The sequence below is a fragment of the Centrocercus urophasianus genome, unplaced genomic scaffold (genome assembly GCF_019232065.1).
Source record: "Centrocercus urophasianus isolate 14NV4802_14NV808 unplaced genomic scaffold, USGS_Curo_1.0 seq_10, whole genome shotgun sequence".
Lineage (NCBI taxonomy): Eukaryota > Metazoa > Chordata > Aves > Galliformes > Phasianidae > Centrocercus > Centrocercus urophasianus.
Genome location: NW_024884142.1, coordinates 98,284,595 through 98,306,870, shown reverse-complemented (window position 1 = coordinate 98,306,870; position 22,276 = coordinate 98,284,595). Strand labels below are relative to the sequence as shown.

At 40.8% G+C, this 22,276-nt stretch overlaps 1 protein-coding gene and 1 non-coding gene across 4 annotated transcripts in view; both read left to right on the top strand.

The window, feature by feature from the left end:
* Positions 1-22,276, top strand: part of MACROD2 (mono-ADP ribosylhydrolase 2) — an 839,235-nt gene that overhangs the window by 354,120 nt on the left and 462,839 nt on the right. The gene's annotated exons all lie outside the window — the stretch shown is intronic.
* On the top strand, positions 21,537-21,728 carry LOC122166693. Its single transcript, XR_006170870.1, has one exon. It is a non-coding gene; the product is annotated as a U2 spliceosomal RNA (small nuclear RNA).

Sequence of the window (22,276 nt, the reverse complement as noted above, 5' to 3'; positions counted from 1 at the left end):
AAAAAAAAAAAAAAAAAAAAAAAAAAAAGGAAAAAGAAAAAAGAAAAGAAAAATCAGAAAAGCCAACCCCAAAGCCTTACCGCTCTCTAAGTTTTGCTAGCTTATTTTTTTATGAATCATATCAGAAATCATTGGCACTAAACTTCCTTTTAGATGAAAGTTCGAAGGAGCTTTACAAGATATGTGCCGATATTAATATTAGTGACAGATGTTTAAGCTTTAGCTAAATAAGGCATTCTTTAGCCAGATGATATAGTTTGTTGTTATGCTGAAATATTGATTTAGAATTATAAATACCTAATCCCTACCTCAGGCTCCCACTGCTGGATTCCAGATGTGGGAAATCCTGTGTTAAAACAGTGCCTCTTTTCCAGCCTTCTGACTTGCGTTTTCTTTTCCTCTCAGTTTTACTCTCCTATATTCTCCTTTAAGATTTGATGTATGAATTCATAAATGAGAACATCAGCAGTAAAGGGTGCCTTGTCCCAGGACCCTCATTTTGATACAACTGTGTTTATACATAAAGCTAATAGTTAGCAATTTTAATTCATTTTCTTTTCTCTGTCCCATACATTTCAACTAACAGGGGCATTTACTGTTTGCAGTACTGCTTTGGAAAGTCAGTTAAAAAGCGCAGGATAGGCTGGTAAATGAAAGTATCGAAAGCATATTTTAAAGAGATTTCCAAGGAGAGAGTGCTCCCAAACCTATGGGTGAGTTGTTCATTGTATGTATTTGACTTGCAGACTGTAAGAAAATTACATTAGTAATTCCAAATTATTATTATCAGTAATGCTTATATATATTTAATAATAAATGTACAGCAGTGTATAATTTTATTTCCCGGAAGGTTTTTTCCCCAAAACAATGGAAGTGTTTTGCCTGCTCTAGCGTAACTGAAGGCTCCTTTTGGTGCTGTTCTAGGGACTGACTGGTAGGAAATCAGACAAGTGCTGTCTCCACTCCAGCAGCTTTGTGAATGTGCAGGAATGTGTGTGCACACAATTAAAGCAATGGGATCCAGCACAGTTCAGATTTGTTTATAGCTCATTCTGTAGCACACAGAACAGGCCAAAGGAGCGTGCCGTTTGTTTTTTCAAACATACATGGTTTACAGCACTAGATAGCTGCTTGTCCTTTTGTTGCTTCCCAGTTCTTTCAGGTTAAAAAAAAACAACAAACCACAAAACAATGCAAACCAAACCCAAACAGGTGCAAAGTATTCATTTGAGTTTCTTCCTGCAGTACAGATGGCTTTAAAAGGATTTTATAAATTTATGGCCTCTATCATCTCAAGTTCTGCTCTTTCATAGCATTACAACAGGTTGGCAGCCAAGTTGTGCGTTACTGTGCTGTAGTTGAGCTGTTTGGAATATTACTTTGAGAATTGGAAGGGCTCCGGGGTGTTAAAACTGATTATGAGATTTTTCTTTGCTTGACAAGATGAGCAGGTCCATGTGAAGTATAAGGCAGTTATGTGGATTGACGGCAGACAGGTTTCAATCACAGAATCATGTTGTGCTTCGCTCATTTTTGAGGTGGGATGCCAGCAAAATTGAGTTTCAAGAGGATAATTACAGCCCAATCAAATCCTCGGGTTAGGTTTCATGACTTTTTTTTTTTTTCTTAAGGAGGTTCCTCTGAGTGAATTATTGGATTTTGAGTGTTCTTCAGAAACTCAGTTTGTAATTTGTCTTCCTGAAAATCAGAAGAACAGGTTGAGTTCTTTAGGTAGAGTGAAAACTGTCCAAAAATCTTCATTTTACAAGTTTAATAGCATCAAGGGCACCCAGTTCTTATCAGTGAATTTTCCATCTGCTTTTGAACATGACTTCAGCGTGAGTTTGACCCCAGCTCTGTGTGCTGACGGTCACCTCTGGCAGGTAGGAGTTTGGTGAAGTGATCCTGGGCTATAATTGTCCTCCCCAGAGATAACTAGTTAAGTACCTGACCCTCTTAAAAAATCACAAGTTAGCGCTATGAATGGGTGCTCTTTAGAGTGGGAAAATAATTCCTTTGGCTAAGCAGGATAAGCTGTAGAACGGCCAAGCTCTTTTAGGAACTATAGTCACACATATCCTAACAATAAGACAACATTCACAGCTCCCTTTGTATCATTATACTATTTATTGGTCTCTGACTGCAAAGGTTGGGTAAGGGCTACAGCTTTTCTTAATCCTCTTGCTTGAGAATGATTTGCTGCAGACCCTGGTTTTCATTTGTATGCTGGAGTCTGAGTTTAGGCTCCTTTTGCTGGAACTGTCTCCTTGCCAGCTACTTGGCACTTCCAAGTTGAGTCAACTCAAACTCTCAAACTGTTTCACTGGGGATGAGATTGGGCCCCGGCTCAGCTCCAAAATCCAGTTTCTAGCATTATGTTTCTATCTCTCCCAAACCTCCTGGGAAGGCTTTCTAGCATGATGGGAGCATTCCAGCTAACACCCAGTGTCCTCCCTGGCTTTTGGGTGGATGGACGGACGCCCAATGCCATCCACCATGTTCCCTCTAGCTGGGATCCCCCTCTGCTCTTTCTGGCGGGTGTTAAGCCCATCCTATTTTGCAGTTCATGCATTAGTAAGAATTACTTTGCATAGGGCTGATCCCGAGTGAAGGTGCTCCTCACCCTTGCAAGGCGGTAGTGACATTTTCATCTTGATACTGTGATACGTAGGTCTGTCATATAAGAAATTTCTGTTACTTTCTCTGTCAGTCATAGACTTTTTTGTGTGTGCGTGCATTATTCTCAACTTCTTCTACTGCTTCTACTTAGTTCTGCTTCTCGGATTATACGGCATATGAGTTGTAGCAAGACGACTTTTAACGTGGAAATTACAGCTTGTGATTCAGCAGTGCGCTGGTAATTCAAGTGATAGTTCTAATGCTGAAGCATATTCAGTCTGGATAGCAAACTCCCAAGGTGTCTTTGAAGAAATCCCACTAATTTCCCAAGGGGGAGGGGGAAGAAAAAAAAAAGCTTTGTTGCTCAGAATGTCACCTTTGTTTCCTTTATACACCCAGAAACGCCATTATCCTGCAGGTGTCACTGAGCCATCTGAGCCTTCACCACCTACCCTGAGCAGAAAGTCAGGGCTTGTGAAACCAGACTAAATAAGCGACAAGAAAGAGCTGTTCTTACTCTGTTATGCAAGTCCTCTGTTTGGGATTTTCATCTTGCTGCCACTGAAGGTATTGCTGGTAGTTGGCCGATGGCTTTCCAGGCCACAGCTGTGCAAATCCAGCCTCAGTCCTTTGTAGAAAGCTGGTTCAGGATGCTACAGCAGCAAGAAAATGCTAAATAAACACTAGACTTTCCAGTCACCTGCACCAAACCAGTGCGATGGGAGCCTGACCTCCTTTTTTTTGCATAGGACCTGGAAACTTTTGCTGTGTATGTCTACGGGAGCAGGAATGGGAGACTAGTGGAAAAACTAATGTAGCTTTTCACTTCTCGCTGACTTTAGCTGGTTGACAGTAACCCTGGGACAAAATGCAGTTGAGGTGTGTCAGTCCAGGTGCAGTATAAGCAATTCTGATGTTTTTTTTCCATATTCATTTTTTGGCAGTGTGTAATTTTTTAATACAAAGCAGTTGTTTTCTTTTTTAACGTTAGTTACAGGGAAATTTATGGTGTATTTGTACTTCTCCACAAATATTCAAGTGCTCTTCTGGAAGGAGGTATGCAATAAATAACATTGCTTCATACGCAGAGTGAGCATTAAATCATTTAATAGTATAATAAGAAAGGCCTGAACTAAAATCCTTGTGGACTTCCTGAAGTTTCTTTTTTTATTACATTTTCCTGTATTGTGTTCTTTAAAGGAAGACTTTCCCTCACGCTGGTATATATCCAGGCTTATCTTAAGAATAAAATATAGCAAAACATTCACTGTAACTACAAAACAGAGATATACAGAATAGAGAAAATACATCTATATTACATCACTATGCTGTAATTTGAAATATTTCCACGCCTTTTATGAATACATTCAAGTGAGAGTAGCTGGCAGTATTAGCAGTGCTTGCAATAGCTCAGGTTTGCAGATACCCAAATTGGGATATAGATTCTTCATTTTCAGTGCATCGTTCTGTATTATTTTGAACTCTGTTTTTCAGAAAATGGGTTGTTGGTTTTGTTTTTTCAGCACTGCTGCTGCATCAAAGACATAATATTGCAGTTTTCTCCTCATGTAAGTTTAAAACGCACATGGAGGCCGGACGGTCTAAACACACAGAGATGTATGTTCAGCAAGGACTAAGCATAGAGCTAGCAGTAGCAGAGGCCTGGAGCTCAGGGAGTGACTTCATTAGAGGCATCATCAGCAGGTGTTGACCTTGTCTTATACAGCCTATGATGCTTGCAGCCCCATTTCAGCTTAGTAACAGTCCGTTGCCTCTGAAAGCACACTTCTGAGCCTTTTTCTTTGAGGGACATACATGTGCTCTGAAAAGTGACTGTAGGGAATGTAATTGCAGACGTGAAATTGCATTTCTTTTGTCCCGGTGACTCAGATTAGAAGTCACGCATACAAATAAAAGGAATTGCTTGGATATAACAGGCTGTTTTGCGGAGAGCTCGGGAGCCGGCCTTCATGCTTTCTCACCAGCAATCACCTCCCTCTGTAGGTTCTAACTGAGCGCTGAAGGCACGTGGAGGAGATCTAAAGATAGGAGGAGCTATCTTTAACTTGTCAGTCTTCAGGATAAAATTGCACTCATGACTCGATTTTATTTTTTCTGCTCGTTCCTTTGCTCTGTGTATTTTTGAACTTCCCATGTATATCCGTGCATGATGGTAGGGATTTGGGAATAAATTTACAGCTGATCTGAAATACTTACCAAAAAAAAAAAAAAAATGCTGGTGAAATTATCTTGCGCTTACTGCCGAATTAAAGATGTAGCTAACAAAACCACAGTGCCTTATGCTATGTAGCAGCTAGTTTAGCTTTACACATGCACTTTTTCAAGACATTCCACCATGAAGTATATATCTGTGTTTTTAATCTCTGTCTTTTGGTCTGCTCTTTGTTCTGACAATGTGGAGTGCAGTACGGTTCAATTCCTTTGCTCACTGGAAATGTTAAAGCCATTTGCTGTTCTAACTGATCCCTGCTTGGAGTGTTTTATTACTGACGCAATCTCGAGGTGAGCATTATAAAGTGAAGTATTATTCTTGATTTCACTGCGAAGCAGGAGGGAGTCAAACTGCAGGCATCCAATGTCAAAATTGCCTTTTTTAAAGGATTTTTTTAGCGTGAAGATGGAGTGCATTTAAGGCTGTGTTTGCTGATCTTGAAGCTTGGGATGTAATGAGTAAAGTGACAGAAGAATATGACCTTGCAAAGAGTGAGACGGCTAAAAGCTAAGTGAGCTTTGGGAATAATGGAAATGAGGCACAGTCCAAATGAATGGGACCTTTAAAGGTTGCTTTTCTTCTTACAAAGGTTTTTAATACAATATGAAACCTCTAACAAACCCTTAAGAAAAGACAGTTACGGAGCCATCCGTAGGCTTCCGAATCCAAGGTGTTCCAACTGGCTGCAGTTTGACAGCCATAGAAACCATTTCCCATTTAATCTATTTAACTGGATTAAAAGAATGTTTCCTTGCTCTTGGTATGTAGACTATTTAGTCATTAATTTGGTCTTACACTGTTTTCACTGTTGAGAGTTGAGCGTATTGTGGAAAATTAATTATCTTAGAGCATACTATATTTTATGAAGTATTGATTTGCCTTTTCCTATTTTAGAAAATTGTACCTTTTTTCCTCTTTAATTGAATTTATTTCTTCAGAGGAGTTAGACTGTAAAATGCATGAAAAGCCAGTATTTTGAAAAGCAGAGTGTATTGAGTCATTTTTTGAAACTAATTTGAAATATTTTGGGCACCCTGCTTTCACAGCCACCACTCGTAGCGTGCTGGTCCCAACAGAAATTGTACTGTGCATTTTCAGCTGTTTCAGAATTAGCAGTAATTATCTGCGGACTGGAAGTGAACCGATGAAGGTGCTGTGAAGATGAGTGCCTGCCCTACGAAAAGATAATTCAAGTTCCCATGCGGTGGTGGTAGCATAGGTCCTCCAAGAGGAGGATGTCCTTCACAACTGAGGCAGCACTGAGCTGTCTCAGAATGTTTCCCTGAGACTTGAAGAAATGCTACTGAGAACTTTCATTTGATAGAAGGAATACAGCAGAAAGACTAGAATATTGTCAAACTGGCACTTGCTGTTTATTTTTTGAGTGCCTTTTTGGAAAGGGCATTTTACTAACAATTTTAACTATTAATTAATAATATTAAGGACTTGAGCTCCTGCCTCTAACATATGCAACAGGCATGTTTCTTACACTTAGCTATGTTTTTTAGTATACTGGTGCAGCTCTCTTTTGCTTTCCACGCAGTCTTCTTATCCCTGATTTGGAGTGTGTTCAGAGCTTTATTCTCTGTATCCTGGCTTCAGATAATTGATTCTTTCATCCTTCATTATGGAGTTTACATGCTTGTGAAAGGGAAAGAGGGTTGAGGTAGGACGGTGGTTGTTCTTTGTTACTATTGTTTCCCTTCTTCTTCCTGTTCCCCTTTCCCTTTCCTTCCCTTTCCCTTCTCCTGCTCTGATCTGGTCTTGTTCCTTTTTCCTTTTCTCTCAGGTTTCATTGTGCTTTTCTTTAGCAGACGTGTGAATGCTGGCCATTTCAAAACAGCCCACAGATGCAATTAGCCATTAGTCAAGGTGTGCAGGAGCCGACCAGCCTCCTCACTGCAGCTAAGTCCTTTCTTTGCTCTGCTGACACACCACAGTATTATCCTCTTAGCTCCGTGAATGAGAAGTCCCACAGCAATAGAAGCCTGTCTGGTTAATATATAAGAAACCCATTGTGCACATTCACCTTTTTTTTCCTCTCTCAGTGCAGAGTTGTTTTTCCCTTTCATCTTGGTGTTTCTGAAGGCAATAACAAAGCTTTGTCCACCAGCAGTTATAAATTTCTGGTGTGCCACACCCCCAGTTCACTGCTATTATGCTTGGGCTTGTACAGCCGGAACCCCAGGAGGCATTTTCAAGTATCTTCTCCATCCAGCTCGAGCAGTTCTCATCACTCCAGAAATGTCTTTCTTTAGCTTATAGGACAGAAGAATGAGCTCCCTTCAGAGCTTAATATACCTTCGCTTCACACAGAAGCTGAAAGGGTGCTGAGGTAATGTAATGAGAGCGCAGGCAATCTGAGTTGGAAGTAAAACATATTTTCTCTGTTATGTGCTCACCCTTCTCTGCCCTGGGGCCTAAAAACTGAAATCTACGCTTTAATTTAGCGTTCTCCGCCTGTATGCTGAAATGCTGCTAATGATTCCAGAGAGTTAATAAGAGGGTAGCAAAAATCATATGTCAGGAATGTCTGAAACCATAAAAATTCTAGAGGCAAGACAATTTGACTCAAGTCAATGGATTTTGAAAATATAATTTTCTGTCTATTGGAGGCCAGGGAAGAGAACATATTGAGTTCATTTGTATCATAGTATTTTTTACAAACTCCTTATTAAATCAAATGTGAAGCAAAGGTTCATTAAACAAGTTAGTGTGCTATTACTTTTTTTAAAGAATGGCTAAACTGAGTAGCTATCAAAATTAGGAATCATTTAAAAATCTAGATCACTTTTAAATAGACACACTGGTTGTTGTTTTTTTTCCCTTTTTTCTTTTTATGTGAAAACAGTACTTTCAGGAAAAAAAAAAAAAAAAAAAGAAACCACGAAAAAAAGCCAACAGGATTTATGATTCACCAGCTCAGATATTCTTATGAATGTGCCATTTCTTTTTTTCCCTTTTTTTTCCCAATGCATGAGCCTCATGTGGGCAAGCCTGTAGTGTGCCATGAGTGCAGAGATGTGTTCCAAGGAGATTAACACTCATTTCCAGAAAGATGGCAATTTCTCATGATTTGTGATTTGTAGGCATGGCTATTTACGCTGTCTAAAAATGCTGAACCGCGCATCAATTATTTAACCTGTCTAAATTTTTGTTAATGCTGTGCAGAAGTTCATTTATTCAGTGAAATAGTTGCTGTTCATGACACTTCAGCATCTGTTTCTGAATGATATCTTCAGCTCAGTAGTGAAACTTAAATCTACTTTGGAGCTGGAAGCTAATGCAAGTACTGATGTTGCATGATGCAACTTTAAGCTTTTTATTTGTATTTAAAATAAAATTGATACACACTAGTTTCTTTCCCAGAGAAGTTCAACTTAAGCTAATTCTTAATGATCCAAATGCATTGAAAAACCCTCAGAAATACAGAGCCAGTTTACTCGAGCATTACTGTCACGGCTAAAAAGCGTGCTTTCCTGGCAGCAATCTGACTGGTTGGCTTGTTTTTCCTTGGTATTGCTTTTACATAGCTTGCTAAATGAGATGGAAAAATACATTACTGCAATATGAATTTTCGGTGAGATGCATTTGGGCAAGGTGTCCTTGTGCTGGTTGTCACATCTAGCCCCTGCCTTCTTCCAGTTAGGCTGAGATCCTTTTCAGAGGGAGCGATGCCTCCATTTTTCTTGAGTGGAAGGAAGGAAGGAAGCTAGTGAAAAGCCAGTAGGTTGGGAAAATGATACTTGAGGAAGGGAGAAACACCTTCTCCTGTGCTGGCTGGCGGGCGGTCTGTACTGCTGCATTGGTCTGTGCAGGGCTTGTTGCAGACCAAAGCTACAGAGGCATGCTCAGCATGCAGGGTCAGGGCAATGCTCAGGACACCGGCTTACTGGTGGCTGGCTGTGTTGAGCTGTGGCCAGCATTTACAGAAGGGTGATGTGTTGTAAACAGTTAGCCATGCTAGACAGCATCATCAGGGCAAGTGAGAAGTGTGGCAGTGCTACCCCATTACTAGCATAGTAAACTAAATCTGGTAAGCCCAAACAAAATGTTCTTTGGTCCCTAATTTTGAACATACCTTTATTATTTTTAGTGGATTGAGGCTGGCAGGAGATTTGTAGAAGAAGATTTTTCACAATTCTAATGAGAATATGAATCCTTTGTCAGTGTGCAACAAAATCCTGCATCGTTCATAGAATTTAATATGGTGTTAATGTTATCCGAGATTGTTTATAGCGGGCAGTGGCTAAATATATCTTCAGAGTGTAATTGATGCATTGGATGTGGTCTTGCCAATTAAAATGGTGACTATAACCAAAAGCCATTAGCCTCGTTACAGGTGTGTGAACAAGCTGTGTACAGTCTCCAGAAAGGTAACTGGCAACGCAGCAAAATGGTCGACTTTAAAATTCTTGTGGTGTTGTCATCACGGGCTAGGAACAGCTTTGAGCCAAGGAATTTTCCCTCACTTGAATTTACGGTCAATTACCATGCTTTTTATCACCCGTTCTGGTACTGAGCAATGAAGCCAGCCCAGTGTGTATTGAGGGAAGTGCACCCAGCCCTCAGCAGGCGGAACGGCCGCCCCAGTGCCCCATCCGCCATGTTGGGCCATCCCTTCCCCTCAGCCCAGCCTGCTGCTGGCACCACGCACTCGCACAGCGTTTGGTCTTTAGCACATACCTCGCTTGTTTGGGATTTCTTTCACTGGCCTTTTCCATTCTTTTTGAGCATATGGGCACTGCTGGAATAGTATGTTAAGAAAGGAACAGAATTTTCTTGCTGGCTCAGTAGTAGGCTTCAATTTCTAGGGTTCCTAAACTTGTATAAAATTTATCTTATGTACGTCTCATGATCTGGTGACTATTTAGTAATAACGGTCACCCACACAGTGAGCTGGGATACCATGCTGCTTGATAATGAGAGCTCCTGGAGTTCTGTGAAGGCATCGATTAATCATCCTAGTGCCAATTAAAAAGGCCATTAGAAATACTGTCCTAGCCTTCAGTCCCACATAGAGTATTTGTTCTCACAGAGGTGCACAGATTGCGTGCTTGGACTTGCAGGCTTCCTTGTTCAGGATGACGTGACCTGGCAGAGTGATCAATGTACATTCTGTCTTATATTGTACTATGGTTAATCCCAAATTTATTCCAATCTATTCAACAAATCAGGTTTGTTTCTGTAGTGGGACGTAGTTCTTTGTACGGCACAGTGATACTCAAGCTCTCGTTGGATTTGATCTGCTGTGTTATTGGAGTATGATTTTAAGGTTAACATTCACAACTTCCTTTCAGAACAGGGACTTTTCTGTCTCGCAGTTCCTGGTGAGGAGCAGTGTATTACTGTGGGTCTCCAGGTAAACTTTTTACATAAATAGTTGAGGGTGGAGGAGGTAACACTGTTTGTAACTTCATTCCAAATTCTTTTCGTCAGTCTTTTAACTTCTGCATATTCCACCTGTTGGGTTGAGATGTGCCTAATGCCTGTTGTGTCCCCAGCACACTCTTTTTTTTTTTCCCCAGAAAAGTTCATTTGAAAGCAGACCATTTATGAGTACAGAGTAATGCTGTGTGAAAAACCTCCCGAAAGTTTCTTTTTTTTATCATGAAGCAGAGCTCCAGTGCTCTGCCGAGGATTTGAGAATTCTTAAGCTGGCTAGCTTTTTGTTTTTTTCTTGTAAAACATCTGCTTAAGATTTTCAAAGGTATGTGGCACTGGAAACCAGTGTTGTCTCACGCTCATCAGAGGCGTTAAAGTTTTAGAGATGCGTGCTGCAAGAGAAATGGAGCTGCATCAAAAGGGTCTGCAGTACATGCAGCACCCAGAGCAAGAACCTGGAATTGAGCTTGGGATTTTTCTCTACTGTTAGAAAATACTTTATGAAACATGGTATGAGAACACATACATATCATCCGGTTGTCACAGAAAACAGTCTGTTACCCCTGTCTTTCAGCTGCTTAGGTACCAGATTTTTCATAAACAGATCTTCTGGAATGCTTGTTGGCATCAGTGTGCTGCTCAGCTGTGGGATTTCAGTTCAGCTTTCCAGGTTATATTAAAAATAATAAGTTGAGCAGCCAGTATACATAATAATAATAATAATAATCCCAGCAAAAGAACTTCAGTCTTCTTTCCCAGTCCATGAAACCCAGAAATGACATATAGAATCTATGCATCACATCAAATGTCGGAGTTAAGCTTATTTGTGTATTTTTGCACTTCGTATATGAACACTATAATTCAGTTTTCAGATAGGATATATCTGATAGGACGTATCTGGTAGGATATATCTGGTGTGATCATGGAGCCCCACAGGTTTTGTTTGCAGAAGGTGGCACAGCTTTAGCCTTGTGCTGGTAGGGAGCTTCCTGCTGGGTTTTGTTGCTGGAACTGTGGGTGCTCTGCAGAGAAAGGAGAAGCCTGTTCTTGTCTTGCAGTATGGCACCACTGCTGCCACCCTTGTGTCAAGCAGACAGCACCTGCCCTTGTCCCTGTTCCTGATTTTAATGTGAAGAGAGGCCTGGGCATCTTGCAGTTGTCACAGCCACCGCTGAAATTGTGAGCAATGCACCGAACCCCACATCATACTGGAAAGTGCCAAATAGCCTTAGAGAGGGGACCCACCAACTTTGCACATGCAGAGGCAGTTGATCTTCGATTTGCTGTGCCCCCGTGTCCCAGCTTTAAAATGGAGAAGAGAAAATGCCTTTGTCAGATGGGAGTGGGAGTGTTTGCAAAGAGCAAGTACTTTCTTTTCTTCTTTTTTTTTCTTCTTTTCTTCAAGTGATCACGTGGCAGCATGCTGTGAAAACTGGGATGATACTGAGAGTTTTGCATTCAGAGCAAGATCCAGAGCATGTTACAAGGCAGCCAATAATGACAATAAAGCCAATTACTAACTGGCTTCCTTTCAGTCAGCGGGAGCCTGTATTTGTCATTTATATTGGGGCAGAGGGAAGATGCAGCTTGTGAACAAATGTTGGGAGAGTTTAAATGGATAACATTTTACATGACAGTCGTTATAATGATAAAGCAACATAAGGCTTGTATCTGCTAAAAGCAAATTTAAAAATGAAGTCCCTTTCCTGCCCTTCAATTTAAAATCTTACGATTATCTTAAATCCCAAAATGCGGCTTCGATGTTCATTTCCTTTTACCAGAATGCAAAATAACAAGAGCTTGAGGTTTTAGTGTATTTGAAAAAAGTAATCCCTTTTCATTATAACTTCTGGTAGTGCTTTAATTAAAAGCGTTAGAAGAACCATCATGTGCGACACAGTTTAAAACACATGTCCAGTGTGCTGGGAAGGGGATTATGTGCAGAATTTGTTCAGTTGCAGTGAAGAAGACTGGATTTTGTTATTTTATTGTTTTATCACCTGCTACTCGATTGTGTATTTTTACATGGCAAAGGGAGACGGTGCTTTTGTGCATTTCTTCCCTCAATTTTCCCACCTTTATCCCAAATGGGCCCTCGTAGAATGCTTCAGCCCCTATTTCTTAGGCCTTTTTAACAAAGGAAGTTTCATTCTGAGGAGCAGTGCTGTGCCATGGAAGTCCTGTGGTTTTATCAGGCTTCCAGGCTCACACGGTGCTGCTGGAGAGGCGAGATGCTCCCCTTCTGCAGGCTTCGCGAGATGAAGAGGGTAACCCAACAGAAGGCTTTGTGAGCTCACTGTAATCTGATGGTGAAGGTTTTATGCCAGCGTTTTTCCTTCCTTGCTTTTCTTGAACAATTTGCATTATGCCACTACCCTGTAAAGCTATATCTGAAGTATAATGTGGAGGTGGTGATGAGCAATATAGAGTAATGGAAGGAAGTTGCACTAATTGCTGTCCGGAGTGAACGGTTTGGGATCTTAATCTCCAATGTTTTGAAATGGAAAAAGGTGGAGAAAAGAACTGGGAATGTTATGCCAGGTCATTGTAATGGAACACTTTGTATAAATTTTAAAAGGAGGAAAATTTAAGATTTTCAGATGTTTTGAAGGTTGAAAGGCATTTCCGCCCCTTAACCCGTGTGTAAGGACTGTCACCACTTCAACAGCTGCCAAAGCAGCTGACCTGGGTTGGAATTGAAAGATCTTTGATTGACATTTAAACAAAATGTTAATTTATTTACATATGTGTAGTCCTGGAGGACTTCTTAACATCACCAGAGGCCTTGTAAAGCTGATTCCTTTGATCATTGCATGGAATTCGTGCTATTTTTGTGTTTTTCCTCCCACTAATGTCTTCCTTCAGGAGATGTGGTTTACTTGTAAGGTGTCTCTAAGGAGGGAATTTTACTTTCATACTTAATTAAAAAAAAAAAAAAAAGACAAATTCAAACAGGTGTCTTAAGTTCAGCTGAAGTTACAGGCATGTGAAAACATAAAGCACATAGGTCGACATAATTTGGTGAAGCAGGGTTACTGTTTGAGAGATAAATGTGTCCCCGAAACAATAACACATGCTGGCGTCTTTGTTCAGCCAAGAGAAAAAAATTGCACTTTGGTAATTTTGGACAAGTAGTACATGATGTCAGTGCACTTCTTTACTTTTCTTTGCTCGGTTGTTAGCTGACTGTGGGCAGTGGTCTGGGAAAAATCTGTTCAGGTGCCCTTTTTTTTTCTCTCTTTCTTTAAGTCCTGAGGATCTCACCTAATTACAAGGTGTGTACAGTGCCTGTGGCATGATTCCTTCTACCCAAACAAGTGACATTCATTCAGGAATCTGGGTGTTCCTCAGCAAACCCTCCCCGGGTGAGTTTAGTTAGCAATTATACGATAAATCTAAATGTGTATTGCTATGAGCATAAGAAAGGGAGCAGGAAACAAATGCATACTTCCCATGTGGACTTTGAAAAAGCACTGATGTATGCACAAAAATGTAGGCCCGAGTGTTTCATCATAAAAGGTAAATGAATGAAATATTGTCATTTTTGATTTCACAAAGGTTAAGTATTTGTCTTGCAATAATTTGAGTGTTTATGGAATCCATGAGGAAAAATCTGTGCCCATTAATGTATGTTGTTAATGAGTGCCTCCTGTTCATGTAGGATTTTTGTGTATAAAAACAGTTAATAGACGTGCATGTGATTTTTTTAAAATGCCTGCAACAATATTTTCTCAAGTGTAGGCATCCCATGGAGGTGCAATACCAGCATTGCAGCAGGAAGCCCTAGGTAAATTCAGGTGTATTCTTATGGTGCCTCAACTGACCTTAATATCACGTAACTATGAGCACCGTAATGCAAATTTGTTGAGGTGATACACATTGCTACATCTGAAAAGATTTAAAATGGTGTGGTTTGAGCTACCATTGCCACAGTGCCTAGGTGTGTCCTGCTGCACCAAGAGATCCAAGAACAGAATATATACAGTAGGCTTTTCCCAAGTCCCCTCCGCTACGTGATCCTGCTCTCTCCACTGCAGAATGAGGCATGCAGGCAGCCATGCGCGCCCTTTGTCGCAGGCATCTCAGAAGATGAAGCTGGGTACTGTCACGTTTGATTTCGTGGCCATTGTAATCTCTCAGTTGTCAGCAGTTTGGCTCCCCCCAAGAGCAGCCTGCACAGCACTTTGGGTCACTGACTGAATGGAGCCTCTTGACTTTGCAGAAATGAATGAAAATGCAATGAAAAGGAAGCTTTCCCTGGGAAAGCAGAAGAAAACGGCTGCGCAGTGTAATAGCAGGTTGCAAGAGAGCTTAGGGAGGATGCTTTAGGAAGAGGGGAGCACACTGTGTTCTGTTCCCTTCTTCCCTTCCAGAACTGCACCTTGCATATAAGATGGGGCAGGCAGGAGACTCTTAGGGTGTTTTAAAAACAAGGAAATGGGAGAGCAAGCAGCTGTCACTATTTATTCCCTTTATTTCCTTGGTGAAACCAAAGGAAGCCTCTGATGCTTCACACTCGATGAATGCTTGTCCCATTTTTGTTGCCTGATGGGCTGTTTTTTGACACGCTGCGCAAAGTGAATGAGTGAAACATTGAAGTAGATGACAAGAAAAGAAGATGACAAAAGGAGGGACAAGTTCTAGAGAGCGAGTTAAATGACACCAGCCTCTAAAGATTTGGAAAAAGCTGTTTAAAATTGCTGAGTGTGAAGCAGACATCGCCTGGGTCAGCTTTCCAGCATGACAGCCATAAACACGTGGCCAATAATTCAACCCGACAGATGTTCAAGGATACAGATAACGTGAACGCTGCGTTCTGCTCACGCACCCAGAAAGCAGTACGTCAGCCTGGACCTCCCTGACAGCGTGCCTCCCGTCTCTCCCATCCGCTCATTTGGTGAGCGTCCTCCCTGTGAAAGCGCAGCCTTTCTGATCCCATTAGAGAAGAGAGGCTCTGTCTCCGCGGTCCTTTTTGCTGTCCGTGCACTCTGTGAACCGCGCTGTGCATGGGGGATTTGTTAAGAGTTGCATTGGAACCCAACGTGTCACAGGCAGCCTTGTTACGGATGAAATGCAGCTGACAGAAAGGATTAGCTGCAACCGAGAGAGAGAAACAAAAAGTCATATTTTAAGGAAGATTGTGGTGCAAAATTTTGATTATTTATTGGGCAAGGAGATAGTCGGCGCTTTGTGTTATTAGAGATTCAGTGCCTTAGGAAACTGGCAGTGAATTCAGCCTGGTGCTGCCAAACTGTACTTCAGAATATGAAGAAGGAGAAAAAAAAGCAAAACAAACAGAAAAGCCTCTATACCCTGCAGCTGCAGAGAAAATGCTCAGAAACTCACTGTGACCAGAGCTGTGTTCTTGTCTTGAGTCAGCAATCAGCTTGAAGCAATACCTTTGAGAAGAGCGAACTGTGCTGGTCATTTCAATGCATGTGAGCTATGAAGTCTGACGTGTTTCACAGCAGCGAGCTCCTTTCTGTTCCTTTTTGCAAAAGCCTCAGTGTTGTTTAAGCCTCAGTATGCCGTTTAAGAATGTGTGTTCTTGGGAGAGAAGAAGAGAACTAGAATGAAGGTTTGTTATAATTATTCGTGTAAATTAGAAGAAGAAAAAGGGGGAGGGGAGGAAAAAGCAAGCAAGTTTTGAAATTGTGGAGAAACAGAGAAACAAGGGATATTTTCTTTGCCCACCGGAAAAAGCTTTAGTCATATCCGGAGTCTTGAAAAAAATCACAACAAAACCCCCTTCTTCCCACCAACTCCTACACTCTCGGCGGTGCCATATGCCCCAGCTCGCAGTTATCCAGCTTTTAATGCATTCCACTTCTGCTCTGACAGCTATACAATGTATAACAGTCGCGTAGAGTCAGAAGGCAAATCTGTGAAGCACAAAGAATCAAGAATTTGGTGATAGTTTAAGACAAATGCAGAGAACGTGGAATGAAATAACGTAAGCTAGATACTAATGGTGTTTTTTCCGTTTCTCTTTGTGTCTGTCTGAACCTGCTGTTTCAAATTGACTTAGCGTTGTGAATTTCCCTTTGGGTATCACTTCTCCAGCATTTACATGGAGCATGCTGCAAAGTACCAGAGATCTGTACCCAGTGCTCATACTCACCCCAAGGAACCTGTTAATCAGTGGAACAATTGCATGGTTATATGGCTTGCATCGTGTTTGAGCAGTGGAGCTCAACGTTAGAAAAGCACTGTAATTGCTAATAATTAGTCCTCGGCAAGCTTCACAAGGTTTGCTTCAGTCCCCTCATGTCAGATTCATACCTACAGCATATCTGAAGTATCTGAGCCTTTTAAGGAACTGGGAGGTAATCCTTTGTCATTGTGTAAGGCAGAAGGCCTGCGTAGGAAAGGGCAAGGGGACTGTGAAATAATTACTTGCTCTGCATTTAATTTGAGTCAATGAAAATGCCAGAATGATTGAAGTGTTTATGCTGAGGATCAAGGAGTAAGATGGGAATGGGGTAATCAAAGCCAGGGACATCTTTCTTAAGTTTTTAAATATTTCTTAGGGAGGAGATAACGCAGAACTCTGAGAGCACGGCAGGGGAGTGTTGGAAAGAAAATCAGGATCAGAGGTCACACCTGTGTGAAGCGATGGCTTGAAAATGACAAGTAAAAATAGAAAAATGCTCTGCTTGACAGTGATTAATGGGTTCCTTGACTTGAGGAGGAAGACCAGAGGTGGCTTTGCACTGTGGAGATGGTAATTTGATAGTGGCACTTAACAGGTGAAAAAGCTTGCTGTTACAAGTTCAGAAAAAAAACCAACAAAAAGACTGGTCTTAATTATGTATGGGCACTCATGCCCCAGGCCTCCATTGCCCAGGCAGCTCTGCTTTTCGGCTGCACCAGCTGTGTTGCTTTCAGTTTGCCATTTTCCCATACTTTGAATATGATTCTCATACTCGCTTTCTTCCCAGCTGTCCCTGTCTAGATTTTTCTTTGTTTTTACTTGTGCTTTGCTTACCTTGAGCACTATTCTTCTCTGCTCAGGTGCCCCTTTCCTCTGGCACTACGGCACTGTTTGACCAGCCCCATAAAGTTGGTAAGAGGATGTGCAGGGCTTATAGAGCCAGTATAGCTATAGCTGGGTTTGTACGTATGGCTTCCACAACGTGGGAGGTGGGATCAGTCAGATCTTGCGTACGCATCTCTTGTATCCCAGGGGTAGGGAAACATTTGCCAACGCCCTACAACTTTGCTTCTCTGCAAGCTATGAAAGCCTGGATTCTGTCAGCTTTTTGCATACTAAGATGAAAAGCATGTTATGGGCTGCTGGCTGCTTCTGTTCAAACATGAAGCATGGATTTTGAGGTTAGCAGAGGTCTGTTTGCTTAAAAGAGATTCTGATCATGATGAATTATGAAAATGTCAATAAATGCCACATTTTAGAAGGTAATAAAATTACTATTAATGTCGAAGGCAGAGCTCCAGGCAAACATTAACAGCAGCCTGAACCACCTACCTGTGTGTACCTTCTTCCTCTGTAGCATGAGCATGGGGATCTGAAGCAGCCCTGTACCTATGGAGGGAATTCTCAAAGGCCCAAATGGTCAACAGTGCTTCACAAAACCCATGTGCACAGTTTTGTTATGTGGGTTTCAGTCCTGTTTTTCCATGCAGGTCCCTTATGCGTGTGTGATGCTAATCCGTTTCTCAAATAAAACTATCCAGTACTTCACAGTTTAGTATGGTGCAGTTGATTGTATGTTTGGGCACCAAGACGCCAAGTTTTATTTTGCTTTGAAATATCGTGTATGGCAAATTGGAAAAAAAAAATAGTCAAAAGCCACATTTAGCATATTTCTCTTTTGCAATATTTTGTAAAAATGTACCAAAGATTTCCTCTAAGGACGTGAGTTAAAAATAAATAATCTTTCCTTGCTTCAGGTCAGGGTTTAATTTCTCGCCCACCCAGCCAGGACTTACCTAGCCCTTGGCAAGTTCAAATGTGTGTGCTATCACAGCACCAGCGCAGAGATTATCAGCCCAAAGGAGGCATTTGGGGAGCGCTGCTATCCACAGGTCTTGCCCTCCCTCTTTGCCGGACTTGAAGTCTGATTAGTGTTTAGACATCACTTTGAGATAATGATAATGTGCCTTTTAATTAGCATCAATATTTCTAATCTTTTGGGGAATAATAATGTGCTTCTTTTTGAGCCCTTGACTGTTGACAGATGGCCGCTTATTAAACATCATTAAATTCTGACATCAATCATTTTTGTGCTTTTTTAAGTATGCTCGTCATTTAAATCAAATTATATGCACGGGAGGAAGGTTTTTCAGACCGGGTTGTTTAGACTTTGATGCAGTGCTGAAGCAGCATTTAGCAGAGGCCTTGTTTTTTAAGATGCTGTAATTTCAGGGGCTAACTGCTAACTTGTAATTTCAGTGTATGTGCCTATATGAATGGGGGCTCTCACGGAAGCAGCCTGAATGCTTTTGAGACAAAGCCGCTGCTTAAACATTTAGAAACTTGAACTTTTGGAGAGCCTGCGCTCGTCTGCAGAGAACATTCAATGCATTTACACAGGAATTCATCTTGTATGTGTTTCTGGAATGCAGTGAAAAAGTGAAGATGAATTCCTGTACGTTACTTGCAGCAGTGCTTTGCTGGCTTGCTGCACTCTTGGCTGGAACCTCTGGTTCGTTATTTGTGAAACTTTGTTTAATGGGCACAATTATAATCTGCATTGTGTCCTTGCTCATCGTAATGGCAGTATTAATTTGCAGGAAGGGACAAAAATTATCTTGCAGAGTTATCAAGTGGTGTTTAGGCTTTCTGAATGCTAATTAATTCAGAGCTCCAGTGCTGTACCTGCTGTTTGAAAGGCTAGCAGCTTGTATTCATCACCTGAGTGACAGCTGTACCTTCCTTTTTTTTTCTTCTCTTTTTTTTTAATCTTTAAAAAAGAGAATGAGGCAGATTAACTCCTTCCATGCTGATAATTGATTGCCACATTGAAGTAACAATTGCTTTCTTCAGATTTAAAATTTGCAGTATTTTGTCTTCAACTGATGTCTGGTTTTGACAGCATCTTAGTGAAAGGGTGGGTGATAGTGGTTGTTAGAGAAATTGGTAAAAGTAGCTCCAATACACTGCTGCTTTTTCTGTGATCAGGAAAAATAAAAGTATCTTTGAGGGTTAGTGCCAGAACCAGATCCTCCATCTAAGCTAGGAGAGAAAGAACTAAAATGAAAAGTGAAATTTGAACATTTATAGTAGGTGAGAAATCTGAAGAATTTTCTCTTGGACTCAAGTCCTTTTTTTTAATCCTTAGTGTCAAGGAAATCATTAATTAGTTATAATTCAATTAATTTTTCACTTATGTAGATAAATAAGAAAATACTAAAAAACAGTTTTATATTGTGCATGAGTTATTATCTGTGAAACGAGACTGCTGTCATCTTTGGTAGTGAAAAGGGGCTTTGGAGGCACGCAGGTAATTTCCTTTAATCTGAGAAGGAGCATTGTGTAGTGTAAGGCTGGTGTCCCTCTGCAGGTTGGAGAGGATTATGCAGTTTGTTTTAATGATCGATGAAACAAGGTACAAATACTGGATTGCACTGCTTCTTTTCCAGGTAGCTAAGTGTATTTGTAAAATCCATCTTTCCATCCCTTCCTGTTCCTCCTGGTAGAAGTAGTTCAGTTGTGTGACGTTTTCCTTTGGAAACAGGAGACAAATGAACAATGTCTCACGTCAGAAGGCTTTGCTTGAGCAGTGGTGCCAAACAGTTTCATAAAGGCTTTCATTAGTATTAGCGCACATTCAAGTATTTCTGCTGTTATTTGTTTTGCTATATACGTGATTCAGAAGTACAGATGTGCAGTAGACGTGCCATAACTTCTTTTCCGTATCATTTTGAAGACTCTGTATCTTTAGGGGGACTTGGGGTGGACTTGGCTGATGCCTTTGGGTTTCAGATCCGCTCACATCAGTTTTTACGCATTCTGATTCAGTAAATCTCATTAAGCATGTTTAACTTCCACCATTCACTGCAAGTTCTGTTGACTTCAATAGCAAATTAAGCATATGTTTAAATGTTGCTTGGAGCCTGAGGGAAAGGTGATTAACCTAAAGAACAAAGCTATGCTATTACAATATTTTAACTCATTAAAATCCAGTAGATTTGCTGATACAGACTCACTAAGTGCTCTATTTTAAAACAATTACCTTTTAGTTAGCTGGCTCTCTTGTGCAGCTTGGAATACCAACATCGGAGTACCAGCTAGATACTTCTGATGAGGCAATACATTTCCTTTTGCTTTTGACCTACTGTTCTACTCTCATAAATAATTAGTGATTATAATTCCTACTTGGGAATGCAAACTCATTATCAAAATATAAGGTTTGACATGGTTGTTTACAAAGTGCTCTTGAAAACTGAAGTCATTTTTGAAGAAATTGCTGTCTTGTTGCAGGTTGCTCAAACATCTTTTGTTATTACTCATTAACATCAAAGGACATTTTTAGCCTGCATGCTCAGGAATGGTTTTTTGAAACATGTTTTTATAACAAAAGCGCGCAGCCGTTTTAGCAGTACTATCTTAGTGTTGGTGTTAATTATCGTAGAGTTCGAGTGAGTAAAAATCACACCATGGCAAGATAGAGATGGGATTTTCGAATAACTGTGGGAGGTACTGCGATGAATCCAGCAACTATTAAGAAAATACACTGCAATATGTAGTTCTGTTCTCTGTATGCTATTTATTAAAAATTCTCTTAACTTTCCTGAATTTAGGGATATACTTTGTTTCTTCCCTCGCCAAAAGCAGTTCTTGTATTTCTGTATGACATTTGTGAAGCTTGCACGTGCACCTGAGATTTGTTGTTCTCTAACCCATAGGGAGAAAATTCTAAACTAGCCCCATGGTGATTCCAGAACGAGAAGGTAGCTATAGTGTTTGGGGAACGTTGTTGTTTCTCTTTTTATCAATTGACAGTAAAATAAATGATCAAACCAGGTCAGGAGTGTTTGGGGAGGCTGGACGTGGCATTGGTAGCTTCTCCAAATTGCTGTGCTGGAGATGTTACCCACAGCAGTATAAACGAGTGCATGGAATGGCTCCTGCAGTTACTGCGTGTGCAAAGTCACGAGCTAATTAAAACCTTGGAGTGAGTTATTTGGGGTTCGTAGCCTTTCTTGAGTTTCTTGAAATAAATCTGAGTGATAAAGCTGAATAATTGTTGCTGCAGTGGTATAAAAGCCTACAATGATTCAGTCTCGGTGTGTTCTCTGAGTCAGACCAAGGAACCATCGAGTCTGCTGACTTGTGTTTGCTTCTTGACCTTTTGGCAAAGATCAAGTGGAGCATATGTTTTTATCAGTTTAATATCTGTTATGTCCTCAACTTGAGGATTTTATATTAAATGAGTTTGGGGACTGGGAAATGTACTAGGAGCTTACACCATCCTCTCCATGCGTGAAGCTGGCTATTGCTGTGTTTCTAGAATGCTGTGAAAAAAAAAAGAAAAAAATTAACAAGTCCCCAAATGACCATAAATGAGTGTGAAGGGAAGAGCAGGAACAGAGCAAGCAGAGATTACGCTGCTCAAAAGTTTTCTCTTAATCTCTGCTTATTCTCAGCTCAGGGGTTTCCCTTAACCTCAGTAAATTTTCTGTTAAAACACAAACAAACAAAAAGCCACTTCTGGCTGCGTTTCAGCTTTGTGTTCACAGTCTTCTCAGTCCATATTAATAACTATTTTGTGGTGTCCAACCCTGGAACATCAGATTATATCTTCCAGACTGGGCATGCCTTTGTTCGGAGAGGATGCAGTGAGCCTACTCAGTCTCATCCCAGCTGAGGCGCGAGTTACTGCATCAGCATTGCTGTTGGTGTTCACTGACCACTCTTACAGGTGCTGTTTTTTCTGAGGAAAAAATAAAAGCAAAAAGAACAATTGGTAATAGCTCCAAAATTCCAAAGAAGCATGCTGCATCATCATGCAGTATGGGGTTACGTTATAGGCCATGGGGAAGGAGTAGACATGATGGATACCTTTGAGGAAACAG